General features: G+C 41.8%; 1 protein-coding gene across 1 annotated transcript in view; it reads left to right on the top strand.

Moving 5' to 3' along the window:
* Positions 1-24238, top strand: part of HS6ST1 (heparan sulfate 6-O-sulfotransferase 1) — a 194230-nt gene that overhangs the window by 97936 nt on the left and 72056 nt on the right. The gene's annotated exons all lie outside the window — the stretch shown is intronic.

Genomic DNA, 24238 nt, shown 5'->3' with positions numbered 1-24238 from the left:
GTAGCTTAGCACAAGACCTGGAGAGATAATTGGGTCCCAGTCATGGGCAGAGTCATTTACTTTTGGAGGGCTGAGAGTTGGGAGTTTGCAGTATACATTGGCAGTAGTCATTGGTAGTGTCTCCTTTCTGAAACAGTTAAGGAAGAAAGTATTTCCTGGTAACTTTGGTGGCAGGAGGAAATGCTGCCATGCCTTACGCTGCTTGTGTGGTTCCAATTAGCATAGCCTTCATACTTGAAATGCTTTCTGCCCAGGTCACCCACAAGTTCAGGCAGCTGGTGTATGCACTATATTTCAATCCCAGATCCCTTAATTATCCATACTTATAATATACGTATTTAAAAAAAAAAAAGAAAAATACAACTATTTCTGTTCTGAAATGCTTGGCCGTTAGGAGTTTTGTGCCCAAAAAATGGGACCTAAGCCACTTTCAGCCTGGTGTCTTAAGGGAATGAGGCATATGTGATTGTATCATCTCTTTCTATGTTTGTCACTCCTACTCTAAAAGCTCAGTCAAAAGGTTCAGTGAAAATAGGTGGTCAGGCAAAGCAAAGAGACACAAATTAATTCTTCACTTGAAGGGAGGGTAAGGGGTAAGCTCAGCTACTTTATTAGACATTAATGAATCCACACAGGACACATGCCTGTGCTTCAGGAGAACCTCTGAGTAGAGCTCCCACTTTTGTTAGACAAGAGATAATCAAACCCCAAGCCCTGGGAAATCAGTCTAAGTCCCGCTGCTCACTTGCTTTCTTTGATAGACAAAGGTTTGCCTGGTCCACTCTGGAAAAAAAATCTCTTCATTTCTCCAGAGCAGGAGGTTCATCCTTTGCCCAGCCATCTGTTCCCCCTTCCCCCCCATCGCCCTTATGGCAACATGGAAGGCTTATCCACCAGTTGGAAGCAGCTTTTTGATCAATATTCACTGCCTTCCAAGACAGATGCCAGGATCCTTTGCCTCGGCAATGAATGTATTAGATGTATCCCAGGTCAGTGGACATGAGCCTTTTCTTGTTTTTCACAGAGCCTGGCTCATTAGCTCCAACTGTAGACAAACACAAGGCTCATGGCTTCAGGAGCAGCTGCTTTCAGTCTGTTCTGTCAGCTAAATTGTCCACCCTCAGACCAAACTGCAGACATTTAACCAAAGCCAGGGTTTGGGACACAAAAATATCTCTGATCCATCTGTTCTCTTACAGTTGCTGAGCGAGTTAGGATATTGAATAACACTTGAAAATCTGAGGTGTTTCTGGAACTACGAGTTCAATGAAAATACATACTTTGAGTGATGGGTGATACCCTGTGTGAAGAGGAAACACTGACCTCCCAGTCCTGCCCTGGACCAAACTGTAACTCGTGGTGCTGACTGCTTACACCTGAATGCCTGAAACCATTCTCTGCTCATTAAACAATTATCAGCTAACACCAAAGTACCTTTCAACAAGAAGGTTTTTAAACAGGACTTCACTTGCATTATAGTAGTTTTTAAAATGCACTTTGTAAGGGAGGTGCATTGTTATCTACTTCATATGGAAGTTAGGAAGAAGTCAACGGTGAATTTTACTATCACTCTGGGACTTTTGTCTAATATTCCTACAGCTTAAAGACAGATTTTGCTTTGGCTTTATTCCAGATCGTTTAGTAGCCTGGCTCATCTGACTTGGGCTGTAATGACCTGGCTATGTTTTTAAGCAGCTGCTGTGAGCCTAATTGTGGATTTAGACATGGCTTGTGTTTTCATGGCAGTGGTCAGTAAGACTTTCTGTCATAGTACCTGCTGGGGTTTTGTTGTCATTGTATTGCTCAAATTGCTCTTAAACTTTTTTTCCTGTAGAAATCCAGCCTGTGATGTATTTTGAGGTGTATTTTCTCACTTTGATGTCCTCAATATAGCAAACTTCTGCTGTTCAGATGCAGATGACAGTGAATTATTCAGGGAACAGTAAATTGGCCAAGAAATATGATTAAGGGTGAGGGGAATCAATATTTTTTACAAGCTCTGGTTACATTTGGCAAACTGTTTCAGGGAGAAAAATATGTTTGTGGGGCAAAAGTCTAATATCCAGAAAAACAAATTATTTTGGTATGAGCAAAAATGAAACTTCTTGGATTTAGTCACTCACTCTTTTTGTGTATCTTGAAGCTGAAGTTGTATTTAAGTTCAGATTGTGCTCTGCCAACTAAAGACATTCTCCAGTGCTGAGTACTGGGATGCCTCAAAGGTTTCTGTATTTCACAAGGGCTGAGCTACAACACTCGCTAACCCTTTGGCTTCTCAAGTTACGTCTCTTGAGACTTTGTGGTTTATGTGGTTGTGCTGTTGCAATTTGTGCTTGGGCAGTGACCTCTAAGCATAGTTCCAGCTCTTGAAGTAATGTCTTTGACCTTCCAAGCAGAGCAGATTGAACTTTATAAACTGACCTGTTCCTGTGACTCAGTAATTCTTAACTGTTCTGGGACCATGTCCCTGTATCTAATCTGAGGACCACTGTCCTGTGGTACTCTTCCTAAAGGCAGTACAGAGCCAGACTATTTGCCATAAAATAAGCCTTGTTTGCATGTGCCAGAGGATGTATCTCCCAGAACTCTCTCGGAGCCTCTCGAGATGAACACTAGGTCTGCTTCATGCCAGCCAAGGTAGGAAGCATCTCTCCACTGCTGGGTGAGGACTGAGTAGAATGTGGTTCTGGAAGAGATCACTGCTTTTCTCAGAGACAAGCTGCTACCAGCAGTCCTTGATGTATCTGCCTCTGGAAGAGGGGAGCTACAAACTCCCGCTGAAGTGGAGTTTGCAGGAGTCAGGAGTGCTGCCACTCACAGACACAATTTACCCTGTGCATGAGAAAAATGAAACCAGTGTACTTGGTATTTTTCCTTCACAAGGTGGAAGCTATCTGGCATGTGACACTTGGGCTTGCTGACCTCTGAGCTAGTGGTTAGACACTGAACCTGAGGTCAAGAGATCTAGCACGTTTCACAACGTGAGCCCTTAGGCCCTCTGCTTTACCCTGTGGCTCTGTTTTCCAGTCATCCTTTGTCTCAGACATCTAAATTATAAGCTCTGAAAGGTGCTGCCTCTCACTGTGTAAGTATGTAGTACTTACCTGGACCAGGCACTGTTTGTGCTTCAGCTGCTGCTGCTTACAGAATGACAATCTGGAACTGACAAATACCTTTTGTCGTCCTTAAGTGAGGTTTTGCCCCACACCATGTGCCTGAGACTCTCTAGCTCCATTTCTGGAGCTCCAGGAGCTTTCTGTGCTGTGAGATTCTGAGTGAAAGAACAGGTTGGTGGTTTGAAGGCTCATTCTTGAATAAAAGTGCCCAATTAATTTTTTTTCCACCAATGTAGAGAATAGGATTGTTCTACCCGAAGTGGTTGGGAGCTTTTAGTGAAATCGGTGTGTCATCCAAAATACAACAAGAAAAAAACCCCAGGTTTCCATTAAAAGTGGGAGTGATTGATTAAATGTTAAGCAAATCAGAATTCAATTCATACCTCCAGTAATACTGATGTTGCTTTTTCATTGTTGTTTCCTAAACACACAGATTTTGACAGTCTTCAGAGGGATAAAAAAGACAAGTGTGGCCAACTGTTGGGAAACGTCCATTGTACTGCTTTTTTATATGTCAAAGAAAATTGAAAGTGGACAAACTAGTGGACAGCACTAAGGTGTCAGTTGCTTTCCAGCTTAACTGTCAATCTGGTTTCTAATTGATGCATTCTCGCTTTTGTTTCCGTTCTGCCAATTTTTCTTTGTCTTTAGGGAGGTGCAGGATGCTGCAGGATGCCTGGGAGGTAGCATAGTGCTTTGAGGAGCTTTTAGCGTCCACTGAAATAGAATTTCTATTCTGCATTCATTTGAGGTTGTGACTCAAATGAATCTGGAAAATAAACATGGATAGCAGCTCTTCTGTGTTTGATAAGTTAGATTGGACAACATCATCCCTTTCAATTGCTTTCTATTTATTTCTGGCTGACCTCAAGCATTGCTGTCTTTTAAAACAGGCCATGATTCTGAATTGAAAATCTGCTGCCTTATAATCAGTGGGTGTTCTGCAAGGAGAGCAAGGCAGCACCTTTGTCATCTGTTCTCATTTCTGTTCTTTTGCCCAGGGCAGAACCACACCTCTGCAGCTCAGCCTCTTACCCCTTCCTTCCCCAGTGAATATACCTGAGCCATTTGTTCAGGGACTCCCCGGCTGAAACTACTGTTAGCCCATTAGCACAAATGCCAAATCTCCCAGCCCTCCAGTGGGGTTTTTTAATGGAGCCCTCTGAAAGTGAATGCTTTATTTTGGGGCTTTGCTAGACAATAGGCTCTCTGGATTCTCCTCCAGGGGACAAGCTTGTCAATCAAATTGTCACAGACAATAATTACCCCCTGCTTTATTCAGCTCTGTCTGTCTTCAGAACAGTCAATTAGAGCTATTGATACAGACAAGCTATTCTCACCAAGTTAGTTTTCAGCCTAATTAAAAGGAACCTGTCAGTGCCTTTCCTGTAACCCTCCAGCTTCTAATGGCTTCTCTTTGTGCACAGGGCAGGAATTGAAACTCAGCCTCAGTCCTGGAGACAGAGGACTTGATTGAAATGTAGTCTTTCATCTCCACATTCTTCTCAGTTATGGTGAGAGGGTGGGATGGAGGGAGGGAGGATTTTCTAGACAAGACAGAATCCTGTTTGCCTGGGTTTGTCCAGTGTCTTTTAAATACATCATGTGGAAGCTGAGAAACCCTCTGAACTTCAGACTCCTTGAAAGCATTCTGATGGTAAATAAGTGTTAATTCTCTGAGGATAGAGACCTTTAAACAGACAAGTAAGGGCTGTCTTTGGGGATAAAAAATGCTCCTTTTTCCTGCCAAAGTTTTTTGTTCTACCTTTTCTTTTTTTCCTTTAAAATGACTAGAACACACAAAAAGATAGGGCAGCAATCTCAGCATCTTGAAGATAATGCTGAACTAGAGCATGAACTTGACCAGGCTTTCATTGTGATATAAGAAAGAAACTGCCACGCTCCACAATTTAAGCTCATTTTAAAGAATTGACATGAAATAAACTTGCTGTCCAAACTTCAGGGGGGGATTCTGCTGTGAGTTTACACCTTCTGTGATCCAGTGTGTGGAGTTTCTGAGGAGACAGTGGGCAAGATCTTCAGTCTTCTACTCCTGCAGGACCAAGTTGTATGCATCATATAAATCTGCTGAATTTTCTGAAATTAATGGTCTGTCTTTTCATTTTCTGTTCTCTTCCATGTGTTCGTGGGATCTCTTCTCTTTGTTCATGAACTGAAACATGCAGGTAAGAGTGAAACCTTTTTTTTTTTTTTTTCAAATAAAAGAGAACAGTATTTCTTTCTTCTCTGCCTTTCCCCCGTTGTCTGCTATATTGCAAGTGACTTCGTAGGAGAATATTGCACAGAGAGGAATAGTAGTGAAAAAGATATGGTGTGATCCCCAGTGCTCTATAAATACATGCTCCCAAACAATAGGCCATTTTACAAAAAGAGAAGAAAATCCAAAGTGAGGCAACACAAGTCTCTTGCCAATGAAATTGCTAACTCCTCATTTTCTGCCAGTGCTGTAATGAAATGCATTGGAAATCAGAACTCAGTCCCTCTCTGAGGCAGACCTTCATAGGAAGTCACAAAATAATTTCCAAGTGAAATTCAAAATGAGAGTGGGATTTTAAATGTAAGAAAACTTACTTGTGTCTTTAATCAGTACAGCTCTGATCTCAAAATGCTTTGCACACTTTTATGATGTGTTTGCTGGAATATCTAAATCTATTGTAATTCAAAACCTATCCTAAATCCCTTCCCCCCAACCCACCTCTAATTACCAAGTACAGAAAAAGGAATAAGAAACATTTAATTTGTGGGATCATGGAATACTTTTCTCCCACCTCTGGAGATATATGGTGAGCCAAAAGCATCCACGAGATCTAAAAGTGGAGCTTTCAGAGAGAAGTTTGAAGCCTGGGCTATTACACCTGGGTTCAATAGCACAGGATATGACCTGAGCTGCTCCCATCCTCTATGTGACTTGAGCTCCATGTTTTCTCAGAAAGCATTATCATTTTCTGTGGGGCTTCCTAGTGATAAATGTGTTGTTTGGAAAGTGGTGCAGGTATCTCCCACACAACTGTTCTTGCCAGCACTGAAATTAATTTCATAGCAATTTGTAGGCAGCTGCTGAAAACTTTTGTTCTCAACTTTTTCATCCTTCTGCCTCTAGATATGTGTGACTCTGCTGATGGTACAAAGGCAGAGTAACTGTCTTTGTGCCACTGCTGACTCAACGGTCATCATTTTGTCTAAGTTGGATTGGGTCTTGTTTTGAAACTCTTTACTTTGAAACGTTTATGATACACTTAAAAATTCCTGTTTGAGAAGCTGTTGTGCTGCGTGAACTGCTAAGCAAAGAGTAATTTCAAGTAGAAAGGCACTCATGTAAGCTGCATGTTTTAAAAACTGTGGGTGTATTACAGTTTTAAAATTTGAACTGCACAAAATAGCATCAACATTGCGTGTCCCACATATGGAGCATATAAACTTAAGCTGTAGATCTAAACTGGGTCTATAAAAGCAGAGTTTAAAGAGATCCAGCTATGTAAGCTCATGTGTACATAAGCATATGCAATTTTGATAACTTGCACAGGTATGTATTACCTTAAATTGTGTTCATATTACCCTTTTTGAAAGAAAAAATAATAAGAATAGCTGTGCTGGAGCAGGATAAAAATCCGTCTAGTCTGATAGCCCAGGGAAGGGTAAAACAAGGCAAGCAGATGGGATACTTACCCCTAATAGTTCTCCAGCTTCCCATTGTTTTCAGTTTAGTGACTTCTTAAGCACAAGTAGGATATTCAGAGTAAAAATGAAACTTACCAGACAAATGTGGGACAGAACACAGAGTTTCTGACCTAAGGATTTAAACACTGCTTATGGCAATGTATTATTTCTTCCCCAAGCTGCCTGTTCCTTAAAGGTCCCAGTGCTGTCCCTCCTGTCACCCACTGGTATTAGCTTTCTCCTAGACGGCAAATAAAAAATGTGCACCATCTTACAGATTCCTTTGGTGTAGTACTCTGAAGATTACTTCATTGGTAGTTATCAAATGAAAAAGCAGTTCTTCTCTATCTGTTGCTCATGTCAAAGACACTACAGAGGGCTGAGAGAGGTCATTGCTTTCCTTCTCCATGGTTTCACATGTTATCTTCCAGTCTTGCCATTAATGACTACTCTTTCTGGGTTTGTTTATTTATGTGCAACAGCTGGAATTTGTGTCTGTGCCAAAGTCTTTATGACTGCAGGTGGCTTATGTAGCATTAGAAGTAAATCTCTCAGGGATGTCTACCTGCTGTCCTTTCCAGTGCACAAGGGATATTGTGAGCCCTGGTTTAATCCTCTAGTGCCAATGAGGTTCTCAGGCCCAGAGCTGGCCTTTACTTTCCTTGCAGAAAAACAACCAGTTGTCATTGTGAAATTACTTATTTCAGAAATAATTTCTTGTCCTTCAGGGAGAATGCGCACTCTGGTTACAAAATGTGGTATTTTGAAATTTAATGAAGGCAGGCAACATTCATGTGTTGGAGGAGTGGAGCTGGATGAGTTTCTTGGTATTACAGAGAAACCTGGAAATGAAATCACTGGATTTGCACTCTCTTAAATGAGGCTTCTCTGACATGCAGCTTCCTTCTTGTGTACCAAGTCACAATGGCAATTTGTGGTCTTATATAGTACTTTTTTTTTTGGTTGGTTTGGTTTTGGTTTTGGTTATGTTTATTTTTAAGTCTTCTTGAAAAATGAAAGAGCAAGCTTTCCAATATAGTAGTTGAGGTGTGTCTTTTTGAAAAGACAGTGCTCAGTAAAGGCTTCTTCAGAGAAACAGTGACGGTTAAGAGTTATGGAAGTGCAGGCAAGATCAAGAAGCAGTACTACTGACAGTACCATCCTTCTTACAAAGGATGCATGCATTTATATGCACAGAAATTTGGGAAGGTAACACATCTGAAAAGAACAGAGCTCTGGTTTGCTCTTGGTTGATGGTAGAGTGAGAATTGATTGCTGGGGCTTGAATGAGATGTGAACTGTCACTTGGGCCCCTGTAACACATGGAAGACTTCCTGAAATTTCATCTGCCATTTTTGGTGAGCTGTGCCCTTGGGATGTTGTTAGCAGTGATTGGGAGGTTTAAATACATAGATGTCCTGTTTAGAAGGAACAGTCCCTCTTTATAACAAACTTTTCCATACAAAACTCAAATCTGGTTCTGGTTTTGCCTCACTAGAAACTCACTGACTCTCTGATAGTTAAATGACCTTGAAATTTTCCCTGTCCTTCTCTTCAGTTCCTGAACACTCTACTGTCTGGTGTTTTAACACACTTTACATGGAAAAATATCAAACTGAAGCACACTTTTTCTGACTTAGCAATTATTAAGGAACTGCCGATCCTGAGATAAACAGAAATCTCAAGGTCGACAAAATGAAGACAGTGGGCGTGAATCCTGCAGATTTGAATGAAGTTCAGCATAAAAGAAAGAAAATGCCTCAAAGGTGTTCTATCTCATATTTTTATTTAACTCCTCGTTTCTTTTGTTTTAAACAATTATAGCTTTCCTAGACCTGATCAAACACCATTGAGTCTTAGCCTATGTTACCTACAGTGACAAAGTAGCACAACATCAGCTGTCTCAATTTAAAGCCATATCAAAGATACTAACTTCTCTTTGAAATGAAGTATTAGGCTTGCTGGTTTAGACACTAAACTCTGATATAAATATGTAATTGTGTGGATGAGGGTTCACATAAATGTTAAATATTATTGCAGAGCTACGTCACAGTCTTTCCATACGAAAATTAAACCAGAATTTGTAGTTTACTAAACCTGATTATGTCTGAAAGCTTTGCTGAACCGTGTGTTTATCCTCAAGTGAACTGAGTGTAGTTGGCTTAAGTTTCTGGAATTGATATGGAGATTGAAGACAGAGTATATATCAAGTACAGAAGATCCTGGATTTTCTTTATATTTACTTCAAAGTGGCCTATCAATCATTGCTTACATTTCAACTCTGTTACGGTTGTATCACTAGCAAGTCCTCTCTTGAAAAGTTGCTTAGCAGTTCTGATATTTACCTTTTCTGTGTTGCTTGTACTGTTCTGAAAACGTAATCTCTCAGGCTAAGGTATTCCTGCTCTGAGCTGGCTTGTGTGGGAGGGATGCCTGCTGTGGTTCAGCAGCTTGGGTGCAAGTCAGTGGTGGAAGGGAATTGGCATTCTGGTAAGAAAGCAGGAAAACAGTTTTTGCAGGTTCTTTCGATATATCACCTTGCTGTTCAGCCAGATAACACACACTCATCATGTCCAACAGAAGATAGGTTGAAATAGGTACTTGAAAAATGCGAGCATCACTAGCATATAATTAAATATTCATAGAATCACAGAATGGTGGGGGTTGGAATGGACCTCTGGAGATCATCTAGTCCAAATTCCCTGCTAAAGCACGTTCACCTACATCAGGTTGTGCAGGAACATGTCCAAGCAGATTTTGAAAATTTCTGAAGGAGGAGACTCCACAACTTCTCTGGGCAGCCTGCTCCAGTGCTCCAGCACCCTCCAAGTAAAGAAGTGTCTCCTTAAGTTCAAATGAAATCTCCTGTGTTTTGGTTTATACCTACTGCCCCTTGTCCTATCACTGGCCACCACTGAGAATAGCCCAGACCCATCTTCATGACCTCCACCCTTTAGATATTGATAAGCGTTAAGAAGATCCTCTCCCAGTCTGCTTTTCTCCAGGCTAAACAGTTCCAGGTCTCAGCCTTTTGCTGTGAGATGCTCCAGTGCCCTAATCATCTTCGTTGCCCTCCACTGGACTCTCTCCAGGAGATTCCTGTCCATCTTGAACTGGGGAGCCCAGAGCTGGACACAATGCTACAGGTGTGACCTCAGCAGGGCAGAGTAGAGACAGAGGAGAACCTCCCTCAACCTGATGGCCATTACAGTTATTGTGCCATAATACACACTCAAGTGGGAATGCAGCTTACGTCATTCCTTGGCAGAAATAATTTTCTTCCTTGGATCCTGAATCACACAATGGTAATGCTTTCTTAATAGGTTTTGGTTTATAGCCCTGCACTCCAAATATGAACATTACTGAAAAAAAATGAATTGCCTTATGTTCTACATGAAATTTCAGATAATTTCTAGGCATAGTTACTCTTGCTTTTCTTGTTTTCTAGTGGCATTGTTGCAAACAGATACAGAGCTATGATTTTGATCACAATGAGATTAGAACAGGTAAACAGACTTCATGCTGTGGTATCACTTCTGTGTTTTCTGTTCCCGCTTTTATGCTCGCATTTAACTTTGCTGCAAACTGCAGAAATAAAAGAATGCTCAGGAGGAAAGAGCACAGGGGCTTGTAAAGCTTGTGATGATACAGGGGAAAGGGAAGAAGAAACTATGTGTTGAAAAGATGCCTTAAAGACAGATCAGGCTTTCCTACTGAGTTTGTTTCCCTGAACACCCAAGTGGCTCAGTGTGATTCCAGAGACACTGGTGAGTGGCCTTTCCTGTGCAGCCTGTTTTGATACTGACTTCTGGTTCTTTTATCCTGATGATTGATGTTGTGGTAAGAGAAAGAAAGGCTGCAAGGACCTCTTCAGTATCAGTACTTGAACACCTATCTGATGAATAACATGGTGGACAAATGGGCTGTGTCATGGGATGATGTTATTTTTCCTGTACTATTAGGTGATGACACAAGTGCTTTATTAGGTTACAGAAAAAAAATCACCATAGTTACTGATGTGGGTCCAGTTGCCTTTTCAATGCTCTTTGGTGACTGTGGTCTCTGCAAAAAGCAGCACTTTAAGTCCCACTTGCTAGTCGACTGGAGGATGTCCACTAGTCATACAAAGGGGAGAGCCTCTTACCTTTTGAAAGTGAGGCTGGTTTGTTTCCACAAACCTCAGTGTACAACACTTGGGACCTAGAGTAGGGCCAAGTGGAGAAAGGCTGCCGCACTACAGGCTAGCAGCGGTGGTCTGTCACTGGCCCTCTCTGCCGTCACTGCACTGCTTTCCTGAAAAAGTAAGGTGATGCAGAGCTTGCAACACTCAACCACAGCATGTTTTTGCACTCCAGGGATCCAGCTGAAGACAAATTTCTGTCCCTTCATGAAAGATACAGGACACCCAGATTGTCACAGTTGCTTTGTTTATAGGTATTTATTTAGACTAGTGGGCAACTTGAAAGACAGATGAAGCCTCAGCGAAGCCGAGCCTGGATGATGAAGAGTTTTGCCATATGTTAACACGCTGTTTCTCGATTCTTAAAGATACTCTGCTGAATTAAAAATAGGTGGAAATACTGTTTCACCTCTTATTTCCTTGTCATTTAACACGCTGTTTCTCGATTCTTAAAGATACTCTGCTGAATTAAAAATAGGTGGAAATACTGTTTCACCTCTTATTTCCTTGTCATTTTTGTCTAGAGTACAATTTTTTTTTTAATATGGATGGTTGAAGAGACTTGAGCTGGCCTTAAATCTGAAGAGAGAGAAGATTTTAAGAGAAATGAAAATGAAAAGTCTTCATACTTGCATCAGTCAACAGGCCACAGACATTGGCTTGCATTTATGTGTCTCACAGAAATGTGCAATGTAATTTATTCCTCATCCTGTGGGTTTTGTGGCCCTGAAGATAATTACTGAGATAGGGAAGTGCCTGGCAGTACACTGGCTAAAACAAGGCATTCACATATTTCTTAAATATCCTACATCCTTCTAGAATATATTTTTTCAAGTTGCTATTTCCTAGGTAAAAAACATGGCAGTCATTTTGATTAAAAAAAAACAAAACAAAACAAAAACCCACAACAAACTAAAACGGTTTCATCAACCGGATTCAGAAATGTATTTATGGCTTCCCCTTCCAAATCTCAATGGGTGGTGGCATGATATTGACAACAGGCTAAACCAATTCAGCTGAATTCCCAAGCAAAATTATTACATGAAAATGTAATGTCTGTTAATACCAACAGACATCCTCCTGCAGTATGAGCAGATGGTCAAAGTGGCCCATCTCTTTTCAAAATAAAAAGAAAGGGAATGGAACAATAACCCAGAATCTAGAATTTCTTACTAGACACATTGGTAGTTCATGTGGCCAAATGAGCCGTGTAAGCCATCAGAGTGAAAGAGCAGGCGCAGCATCTTACCCTTTTTTCACCAGGATAACTCTCTTGACACCAGCTGAGATAAACTATACTAACTCATAGGAAATCACATCCATTACTTATAATTCTCAAAGGCTTACATTATTCTGATATTGCATTTCTAGCCCTTCTATTCTTCCCCTGGAGAGTGTTTCTGAGCAGATGCCAAACAAGTCAGAAGATGAAAGGCCATTATGGCCCTGGTATATTATAAGAGTGAAGGGCTGTCAAAACGTTCCAGAATTGCTATGCCAAGCACTGCCCTCTCTCAAAATTTGAGCACAGATCTGATTTTACCAACATACACCTTCTTAATGGCTTTATTTCCCAGTTCCCTGCAAAACTGCTTTTTCTTTTCCTATTATAGACATCATTGTCAGCAAAATAGTACTGAGAGTCACTACTGCAATTTTCCCAGGCTCTTACGGCAAGAAGTTGACAGGAATGTGACCCAGTTTGTCTTGCTCCAGCACCAGATATATATTTCTCTCCTTTTCCTGCTACTACTGTGTAGCCTTTTATGAGTATTTTCCTGTCCTGGTGTATTGTCTTATCTTTCTAACCTAATGTAAGTATTGTAGTGTAGAAAGAAAGTTGATTAGCTAATATGAACTGGTAAATATTTATGGTTTTAAGGATGGTGAAACAGATCCACTAGAGTTCTTAGAAGTGGCTGGCAGTGCAGTGGAGTCTTTATTACTCAGATTAGCTCAATTTTACAATGGTTGGATCCATAGATAAAGACCAAAAATATTAAAAATTAGTAAAACCGCCCAGCAAATTACCTTGTTGAATTCTACTGTATTACTTACTGTTCTGTAAAGATTGATAATTACAAGTTTCTCAAGGTGAAAGAAGTAAAGATGCAGAATGTCTTGGACACTGCTGAAATCCCTTTTGTTCACATAATGATTTACTTGTACAATTGACCCAACATTAAAATTAATTGTTGGACTTTCCCAGTTTCATTTTTTCTGAAGAGTAACTTGGCTAGTGAAAAATATGGGGCATATTGGGTTAATTTTTTTTAAAGTCTTAGAGAATGGTGGAATTTAGCAGCACTGATAGTAGGTCCTGTTTTGTAGAGAGGTTTTGCACCCATTTGAACGTGGGTGCAGAAGCCCTTGCTTGAATTTAATAGACCTGCGGTTTTCTTGTGGTCTTTCACTGAACCTTTGACCTTCCAGATAAGGTCACATTGTTTCTTGTGTAGGGCCAGTTGAGTTCTCCAAGGAAACAACTGTCTTAAGCCTATTACAGAAATGACCTAACCAACTATAAGCCTCATCTGTTTCAGCAGTTACCTGCTGGAGAAGGGTAATAACAAAGGCAGTTCATGGAATATTTAGCTGAGGCTTTGTTGCAAAGGCTTAAATCCCAATTAACCCTTGTGGAGCATCTGCAACAGAATTGTATTTAATTCAGGTCACTTTTAGGAAGATTGTGACATGCCTGCTGACAGAAGAAAATCCTCTCTAAGGCTCTAAATTGGTATGTCCAAAAATTTATATAAGAGTGTGTTACCAAATCAAAACCTGATGGCAAATACTGTGAGACATCTTCCTTTGGTTGTAGCGTAAGGTTGCTGCTGGTAAAGCTAAGTGCAGAGCCGTGGTGTAATTTCAGATTGCATTATCTACTTTGTCATTGAAAATGTGAGTCAATATGCATCAGCACTCCAAAGTCTTTCTTGCCATTAGCAGAGGACAGAAACTGATGACTAGTTGCATGTGTAGTAAAGAAATTCAGGTTTCTAGGTAGAGGTTTCCACTAATGGGTTCAAATGTCACTGAGGCAGGAGTACAGTGTACTTGAGAGAAAGCGTTTCACTTTGAGCTTTCTTCAGCCATACCCTTAGGCGTAGCTTTGAACTGGCACAGGCTACAATTCCCCTGCCCACTCCTCAAACTGGAGTGTCAGGCTGTGTTCCCTGGGCATCCTGCTCTAAGAAGCCAGCTAGGAAATGTTTTGAATGGAACAAATGTTGTGAGACAACACAAGCAAATGCTGCTGTGCCAACTTTCCAAGTAAACTGTTACAATCTATTGCTAGCTTTTAAAAGCCTTCTCACCAGGCTCAGGGGAGTCCCAAGGTGTTCTCCATCAAAATATCTATGCTGCAGTGATTGGTGCCATTCTGCAAGTGAGAAGACTAGAAACTGCTCTTTATGTACATCAAAATAATGTTGTTTTGTCACAGACTCTAACCTAGGCTTTGGTCAGTTAGGTGTTCACTGACTGTGCTGGCCACTCACCAGCCTTTTGATGCCATGTGTGATTTCAGTGTAGCAGGGTCAGACCTGCAGTCCCACACTGATGTGGACAACCACTGGTGTAGCTGTGTGGGATTGGAGCCTTCCAGTTTGCAGTACTTTCAGTCACTCTGACAGTTGCCGTGGCTGTGAGATGTACCTCTGTGTGCAGGAAGGGTCTTTGAGGCTTTTCCCCATAGATTTCGTATTCACTGCTGGGGCCAAAAAGATTAACAAACTGGGGCTTGAAAATACCACAGCACTTGTGCTGTACCCATCCTGAGTGAGTTGGCAACCTTGAGTTTTATGAATGCATACTTGGATGGGGGAAAAGTGCATGGAATTGCTTCTGGTTCCTTGATTTATTTATTTTTTTAATCATATTGGCTTGATAGCCTTATCTCAGCAACTGTTTCTGAGATGGGCTTTTTGCCAGCTTTACAGCCTTGTCAGCTGCATCAATCACACAGCTTGTCTCAGGTCACAGCAGTCCGCGACTCAGGCAGCATTAAAATCAAGAACTTTCCTCGATGAGCACATTCACCTTTTCAGAAGAACAGATGGCAGGACTAATCCAGCATTCATTGGTAGCAGTCAATGTGCAGTGTCACCTTAGCAGGCTTTGTGCAGCTATGGTGTCTGCCTTGGTGGACTGTTTTGCTACCATCACTGCAGCACTAGTACTTACCATCGTCCCTGGTGGGCCCATTCCAGCCAAGAAATTCCAGCATAAGAAATAAACTCAGAGGTGCTTAGCAGAGGAAAGTAGAAAATGACAATTAGGAACTCACTGTATCTCTTCATTTGCATGGGTATTGGAAGTATGGAACCAATTAACAAGCGATTTTTAATCAAGCAGATTCTTGAGCTTTTTGCCCTGTTTTCCCTGCCTCTGTGGCATCTAACTAAAGCCATGCAGTGCTTAGAGGCAATGGATAAGCAGCACTGTAGTCTGGTGAAGGAAAATGGTGTATTGATCTGCTTATAAACTACACAACTTAGTAAAGTTTCAGTGTTAATAATATAAGTAATAACATCTGTAAAGAAACAAAATATACAGTGCCCCATTCTAGAGCTGTAGCTTTAGGTGACTGAGGTGGGCCCAAAACTATTCTTCTTATAGTGGACTCAGTGCACTCACTAATCTTGGAAACTAAACTGCCTTGAACCGGTCCAGTATAGGGCTGAGACTTCCTGGCAATCTCAGATAGTGTAGGCAAAAGGTGAGGATTCCAGACTGAAAAGCTGTTGCATGTTAGATGCTAGAAATCACATGAATGAAAATAATTCATTCAACCCTAAAACCACTGCTGAGCTGCAAGTTGTACAAAAGAAGTTATCTCAAAGTCCTTTGTCCTGTTATTTGAGAATATTTTTAGTAACTTTCCATTTGTCGTCTGGTACTTAACGTTACTACCTAGGAAAGATGATTGAACTTGCTCCATAATCCTACAGTTTCTCTGTGGTATTCCTAACATTGCACTTGGGTACATCAGGAGATTCTCTGCAGAACCAACCTCCAGTGCAAAGCAACAGAAAAAATAGACCAGAGGCAGGAGCAGTGTGATGGTTTGATGGTCATTCGCTTCCAGACTGAGCTAGCCTGGTTATTGTCAGTGGGGGGGAATTTCAGCTCACACTGACACAAGCAGAAATAAAAAGTTGGAGAGTCCAAGGGAATGGGCTTTGCATATAGCAGGTCAGTGAAGGGTTTGGGAATATCACATCTTCTGACCCCAGCTTCCAGGAAGGTAATAAACCATAACGGTTTGCTGTTAGAGCTGCTGACCTGTTGTTGACTTGAATCATACACCTTGATTTCAAGTTCAGCAGGCAAATAGCTGGCTTTTTTACAGCATTTGAAGCAGAGGAGACTGCTGGAACAAGCAGTAAGTTGCTTAAGGTGACAGACAAGCCTGAGTCCTGGAGGACAGTAGTAGCTGAAAACTGGCAACCGCAGACCTGTTCATGTTATGTAGACGCATCTGCCTGGAGTGATGGTACCAGGAAAAACTGTGTGAGAGTTTGGAACAGTGCCTGTCCTCTCTGCCAACCTGTCTCTCCATGATTTTGCTGCTGTGGTATCTTGTGGCTGTTCCAAACAGGAACACTAAGTGGTGGTCGTGAAGCTTGACTGCATGAAATGGTGGAGGCAGACGTATCCTTTATTCTTCACTCTAATGGTTAAAAATGTAAATAAGGACAGGATTGCAGAATTTTTACCAACATCTACATAGGCAGAAGTTCAGTATAGTCTCTAGTTCTCTTTGGCCAGTGACACTTCAGGTTTCTGCAACAGCTTTTCTCTTAACACCACATTTTCTCTCCACATTACAAGTTGGGTGAAGTATGGAATATGATGCAGCAGCATAGGTGATACCATATGTGAAGGAAAATACTGAATTTCTGCTAGCTTTGCAGTCTGGTTTGAGAAATCACATTACCTTAGATAAGGTCTGATTCAGAAATAGGAAGTACTCTAGTTTTTCCCAGACGTCTCTTGGTTTTTTACTAGGAAACCATCTAACCTTTTTCTTGTATAGCTTTTTTTTAAGTTATCACAGAGTGCTCCTGCTGCCCTTTTGATTTTCTGTTTCTCTCTACCCAAATACTCCACTCTGATACTCTGTGAAACTACCTAAGAATGGTTAAAAACAAAAAAATCTAACAGAGCTAATTTTTAAGTAGCTCTGTACTTAAGTGCATTTCCCCTCCTTCCTCTTCTACCCCGTCTGTCTGTCTTTGCCCACTGTTTAGTCCTTTCCTTTTTGATTGTCAGATAGTAAATTCACCATGAAGAGTGTCTGGGAAGTACAGAATATGTCTCTCTTTTCACAGTAGTGATCTCTGTTAGGGAGGAGAGTACAAGTCAGCCTCCTCTTCACCATCTTCCAGCATTCTTCAGGCAGCTGTCAGTCCTGGTGAGCAGCAAGATGGAACAGATGGTAATTATGCATACTTAAACTACAGCACTTTTTCCTGAAGAAACTGGAGTCCTTGATGTACTTAAGGAAGTTATGTCCATTCTACCAGGACCCTCGACAAAATATTTAGCTTTCTGCTTGTTACAAAGATGCTTGTTTCTAAATAAACACTGTAGTCTGCTGTCCCCTGCTCTGTGCATCCTACTCCTACCCTGGCACTGGATCCTTAGGTGAATGCAGGCAGGGGAAGTGGCCGCTGAAGGAAAGAACAGTGATGTGTGGCAGATACACAGTATGGGCTCTTCAGAACTGTGCAGACTTCTTTTGAAATAGTGCCTCTTGTTGCTAATGTTTTGTGAATGTGAGAACTAAAATACAGGGAGATGTGCATGTGGTCTGGATTGTAAATGATGTGGCTGTAGCTCTTAAGTCCTTGAAACAACCTGCTAGAAAAAAAATTAAGGAGCTACAGGAGGTTTATAAAGTCTCGCTGGATGTATTGCCACTTCAAGATATCTTACAAGATGGTATGCAGTCCTTTCTTGGTGGCTGTGGCCATGAAGCGAGCCCATGCAAAGACTGAAATCATACAGTTTTAGTAAACACATGCTTTCCCAAGTGTCATTTATATGGGATACTGTGTAAAACATTTCGATTTATCTTAATTTCACCTGATTTTATTGGAGTGTGAAGAGCTGTTAGTTCCTCATTTAGACTGCCACGTAGCATTTCAATTCATTAATTGACAATTATCTAACAAGCAACAGGAATAGATCTCTTGCTGGGCTGAAGCCTGAAAAGCCCATTTGAGCCTTTACAAATGCTAGCGCATTTAATGAGCTAACAATGAATTTAAGTTTCTGCATTTTCAGTGGGAACTCTTCCTAATTGATGGCCAATTGCATTTTTCTCTTCAATCCAGGAGAGGTAATGAGATGGGGACAGTGTTAAAGCATTCCACAGAGAGCCCCTCTCTAGAAGCTGCTCCATCATGAGTCTGGACTGAAGGATGCCTTTCATTTCAAAGGATTAGCAGCTGAAACACATTGTTTAGAGTTCCTGTAATTTTATTTATAGAGAAATTGGGGGTTATACAGGAAAATACTATATTTCAGTGTCAACTTTAATTCATTCTCTGGCTGAAAAAACCCTAAAAGTGCTTGCTGCCAGCATGGGGATCTGGAAGTATGATTATAATTAGCATTGGACAAGGCAGCACAGCAGTCTGATTCAGTGCTTGCCCAGACATTCTCATCTGGAAGCAGGCTTGATGTCTTGACAGCAGTCCTTCCTTTGCCATAACTAAGTCACGTGCCTCATCTATTTGGCTTTGATACTTCCATGACAGAGATACCGATAGTTGTGTGCTTTTAGTTTGTCACTATGCGTTTCTGAACATTGAGTACCAGTTGCATCACACGGAGGCTGAAGATCAGTGAGCACTGTAGTGTGTCAGAGATACTGAGCTCTACTTGAACGCAAAATTGGTTCAGGTGGTTTATTTTAAAGGAGCTTTTTCTAACTTTTCAAATTCAAGTTCTGAGTCCTGGGAGTCGATACCTAAGTTCATGTAAGAATTGCTGTGAAAGCTACACAAGAAGTGCTTTTTCAAGCAAAATCCCACCATACTGACAAAGTGCTCTTGCTATGGAATCAGCTGTACTGGCAAAGCTGTTCTTTGTACTGTTTTAGTAACACTTCTCCCTGGAGTGCACACACATGAAATGAGCTTTCCAACCACAAGCATGTGCTGCCAGTATAAACATGTCTGCATAGAGGGCCTTCTGCTGGCACAGCACTGTCCCGCAAAGACCCACCTCTTCTCACCCTTCACAGGGAGGCTGTGCCAGCCAGAGCTTATGGTATGTACATGGCCTTATTTTAGCAGAGCTTGTTTATTCATCCACTTCTGTTTAAGTCTTTGTGATGTTCAGTGTAGTGTGGCACAGTGCTGTTCATGAACCCCAGCCTCTCAATGTCAGACTGTCTATTAATCCTTGCTAAACCTATTAAACTCTGCCTCTTAATATACTTCCCACCTGCTCCACTCCACAGTACACGTTGTGAGGACCAATGCAAGACTATATAGCTTGGTAGATGAAATTTTCACAAGTGACTTAGGCTCTGGAGAGTCTTACCTTGTGTAGGTCTTAGCCTCATTCAAGGTCACTGGTCTTGTGTTTATATTGACTGATCACTGGGTAGATAATCCTCATTACATTGTTTGCAGAGTGAGCCAATACATTTCAGTGTAACAAGCTCATTTGCACTGCAGCAAGGATTTGGTACTTTGTGACTGGGCTCCTCAGAGAAAACATTTGTGTGGAGTAAATGAAAACCGCACAACTCTGTTCAAAAAATGTGTCACAGTGCCCCATTTTACAAACTGCAGCCTCAGATGGCTTCCCCTCTTACAGCAGGAGTGTGTGTCATACGGTATGTGCAGTACGAAATACACGTCACTTACGAAGAGGTAGTGGGAGTTTTTTGCTTTTCAGTCCACTCAGAAACGTGGGGCAGAGAACAGATTGACATTACTGCATGTTCTGACACTGAAGATACAGGTTAGCACACAGGTTCCCTCTTCTACCTCATCAGCAGCACAAAATAAACTTTCCAGATTCTTTCAAAGTAGTTATGGGTCTTTCCACTTTTTGTTAGTCTTGTTCTGTATGCAAGAAATGTTATAAATGGCTTTATTTTCAGAAGGATATGCTATTGTTCTCCGCTGAATACAAAGATGTCTTAGGACTTAGGACATCAGGTCTATGAGCCAATCCAGTACATTTCCAGCAGGATTTCCACTGTGCATCGAACAGCATTATCAGTCCATCCAGAGAAAGCTATGCTGTTCCATGCCAATACAGAGGCATTCTCTCTGATCTGAGTATTACATTTTAGTTTGGGTAGAGCAATATGCTGTGCTGGGGTTTCTGCAAATGTGTCTTGCCAGTGTCATGGGAAGTTTGTCAAAAACAGTGCTGAGGAAGCAGAGAAATCCAGTCTGGGATTTACCTAGGACTTGTCAGTCACTCGTGCTTTATATTGGTGTCAGGCACCAGGAGGGAGGGACATGAATGGCTCATTTTCTTACTTGGAATAGCTTGTTAGAAGAAATAAATCCTAAGGTTGGGTTTTGAGCACTATTTCTGCTCCTCTGTGCTCCCCAATTTTGGAACAAACCCATCAGTGTTTAATTAGAAAAGCTACTACTGTCTTTAATTCTGCACCAGATTCAGCTCAAGGCTGCTGTCACTTGCCAGGGCATGAAATCAAAACTCTGGCTGCATGCAAAGGAGGGAAGATCAGAGGTGGTGGTCAGATGTTGGCTGAAGTTGGCTCTCTAGCTTTCAGAATTAAGTGGATTCGCCATCCGTGTAACAGCTCAAAGGGCTTCATGCCTCAGAAAAAGGCCTTTTCCGTCACAGATTTCTAATGCTTCAAGAAATGTCTTTTTCGCATATAATGGAGCTTTTGCCCTTGAAGGATCTGCTGCTTTTGTGCTCAAGCCCTCCCAGCCTCCCTTCATAGAAACTAAAGTGATCCTGATAGGAGGGGAAATCTTCAAAACCTGTGACTTTCATTCCCTGCCCTACCCCTGATCTGCCATGTCTTTCAGCAAGTCACTTTACATCCTTAAGCTACTGTTTTCTTTCCCATCCTTTTCCTACTTTTATCTATTTAAGAATTAAGACTAAAAATTACCTCTTCAGCTGTAGGCACAGTCACGCACTAAATATCTAGTAGAGAGCGGTCTATAAAACACCTGCTTCAGATGTGCACATATATATGGGCTGCCAAATGCTTTCCAGTCCCCTGAGAAACAAAACCCAGAACTGTGTGCATCACAGTTCTTTGAGGTCCTTGAGCAAGCAGAATTTTGTCCAGTGAAACTTCAGGTCAGTGTGAAATGGGATTACAGAGGAGGGCAGAACAAAGGAAAAAGCCTGGTCTCAGCCATGGAGAGAGGTTTGTCCCTGCCCCCACCAGGGACCAGTGGGACAAGCATTATGTATTGTGTTTGTGGCAGAGTTTGTGTCTGTCTTGGTGCTGCCCTGCTACAAATAAATATTGATAGGTGTAGATAAAGGTAATTCAGTACTTTTTTTATGCTGAACTTATATCTGCCTTTCAGAGGTGCTGAGCCCAGACAGCAGCTCTCAGTAATTTCATGTCTTCAGTGCTTTTAAAACTTACCAGACCTTCAGTGTTCTTCAATTAGCACTGAGGGGAAAAAACTTTAAAAAGTGAATAATTCTCAAGAAAACATAATTTTTTGTCTTTCTTACCTGATCCTCACCCTTCTATACAGCATGAAGTGAGGGAGTAAAGGCAGAAGAATGGAATTTTGAAGGTGATCAAATGCACTGAAAATTCTAGCATGGTGGTGGTGTGTCACAATGCTGTACCGGGGCAGCCTGGCACACTCATGGCTCAGTATGAAATGCAAAGGAGAGAGCTTTGAAATAAATGATACGTGAAAAGAGTTCCTCCAGTCCAGTTTGTACTCAGCAGAAGGATGGATGTGAAGGAGAGGAGGGTGGAGGGCCCATTTCTGAGCTAAGCGATGGTGAAAATACACTCATTCAAATGTGAAGAATTTGTAAGTGGGGGAGAGGGAGGCTGCGAGCAGGCTGGAATGGAACTAGGGAGAAAGCAAGGAGGAGCAGAGTGAGGGAGCAATGGAATGACAATTCTTAAAGATGCATTAAACTGCAGGGAGTCTAAAGTAGGCTTAGGGATGAGCCTAAGTGACTGGGACAAAGTCTGCTCAGAAGCCACAGATGGGCCTTGGGTTTCACTATTGTCTGCTTGAACTCACAAAGGGGACGAGAGGGAGGGAAAGGGGCAAGGAGAAGGTGCTTCCTTGCCTCACTCTCCCGTGCATTTGCATGGAGGGAAAAGTATTGTCCCTTCCACTGCTGCACAGAGATGGGCAGGAGGGATGGAGGGTGGGAGTGAGCAGCAGCTCCCGGTAGCTCAGGGGAATCAGACAGCCCTGGATTCTTCCATCCTGCTCCTGCCAGGCAGGGTGTTAATGTGGCGTAAAAGCAGTTTAAAGCCTTGGGCCTCTCTCTCTGTCAGCAGGGTGTCCTGGGCAGGCCAAAGTCCCCAGTGGGTGGCTGTCAGTGGCAGTTCGGTCGGTTAGGCAGAAATTTATTAGTATTATATTTTCCCCCATTTTTTTGTTAGAGCAGCGAGGAAAAAGTGACAGCTGTATTAGGGGCTGAAATGCCTCCAAAGGGATCAGAAGACATCTGCAGAGAGGGCTTCTGACAAAACCCCCTTTCAGTATGCCTTAACAGCAGCTTCCAAAGATATGGAATAGAAAAGGAGGGAAGGTTTACTGCTTCTGGAGGGCCCAGGCTCTGGCCTTTTTATTTCTCTGTTTATTTCTCTGTGTCTTTATTCCTTCCCAGCCTTTCACAGCAGAGGCATCCCTCCCATTAGTGCCCCTGCACCCCAGAGAAGAATAACCACTTGGCTCCCTCGGCTCCCTTGCCCCTCCCTTGCTCTTTGTCTAATTTCTAAATAACGAAAAGTGAAGGCTTTGAGTAAAAAAGGTTGTCTCAGAGTCACATCTGAAGGCAAGTCCTTCCACCAGACAGTGCTGATTTCCTCTGCCACTGGTGCTATCAGGCTTTCCAGAAATATTTTAACCAGTTGAAATGGCTTTGTACATTTTAATCTCTCTGTCCCTAACCATCCTTCCCCCTCTCACATCCCATCCTGCTCAGCTGTGGAGCTTGAGAGAGGAGAGAAAAAAAATAGAAGCAAAAAAGCATCAATCACTTTTATCATTAACCCATTCAGCTGCAAATCCCCCTCCCCAAAGAAAATTCACACACAGATTTGCATATGCAATCAACTGTATTCTTTATTTCTATAGTGCCTTTCTTATTCACCACCTCTCTCAAAGGACTCTTCAGGAACTAAAATTGGTTAGAGATTAAATACAAGTGAACCTTCCATGTTAAAATAGTGCTGGTTTTGTGAGGGAGGCAAGGTTAGCTGGCCTGATTGTTAAAACTGCTCCTTTTCACATCTGCTGCCCCACTGAGATGGGGCATTTAACACAGCAGAGCAGGGTCTGTGTGAAGTAGCTGTGGGCATCCTCCCTGTATTAGTGATCTTAATCCTTCATTACCTTAACAGGTTTTACTGTCTGGGATTCTGATTATTTTCTCTTCAGGCTTTGAAACAGTGTAAAGACTAGGATACACCCCTGGCTTTGTTACTAGCTTTTCATTCTCACCTGCCCAAGTTCTGTTTATTTGAGTTTGTTTCACCTTTCATGCCAGCAGACAGAGAGCTGTGGCTGAACGAGCAGTACCTGCTGGGGGTCAGGAACCTGCTACAGGTACTTGGGGCTGCCAGCTTTGGCAGCTCTCCTGACACCTGCATCAACCCAGCTTTGGCTATAAAATTGTTTCAGTGATTGCTGCCAGTGTCTAGTGGATGGTGATTTTTTCTACCAAAAAGAATACAAAAACCTTTTGAGAGATAAGTTCCTAAAGGGAGGGAACAGTATTTTGAAATAAAAGTGAAGATTAATATGACAGTTTCTGATGTATAGAGAAGATATAGATATAATACATAAAGGAAGTTGTAGCACCTTTCTTTCTGATCGCAAATAGGCAATTGCTGAGCATCAGAAGATATTCAGCAAAGGAGCATTTTCCTGATCATTATTCCCCTACACTGTTGTTCTGGAAATGTTTATTCATTTTCTGAGATCCTCTTTTAAATCTGTGATTGTTAAACTCAGCATTTGAAGCTGTAAGTGAAAATTTGTAATATAGGAATTCACAGCTGGAGGCTCCTGTGTCAGTTACAGTTGAA

The sequence above is a fragment of the Indicator indicator genome, chromosome 13, assembly GCF_027791375.1.
Source record: "Indicator indicator isolate 239-I01 chromosome 13, UM_Iind_1.1, whole genome shotgun sequence".
NCBI lineage: Eukaryota > Metazoa > Chordata > Aves > Piciformes > Indicatoridae > Indicator > Indicator indicator.
This window is presented reverse-complemented; position numbering and strand designations above follow the sequence as displayed.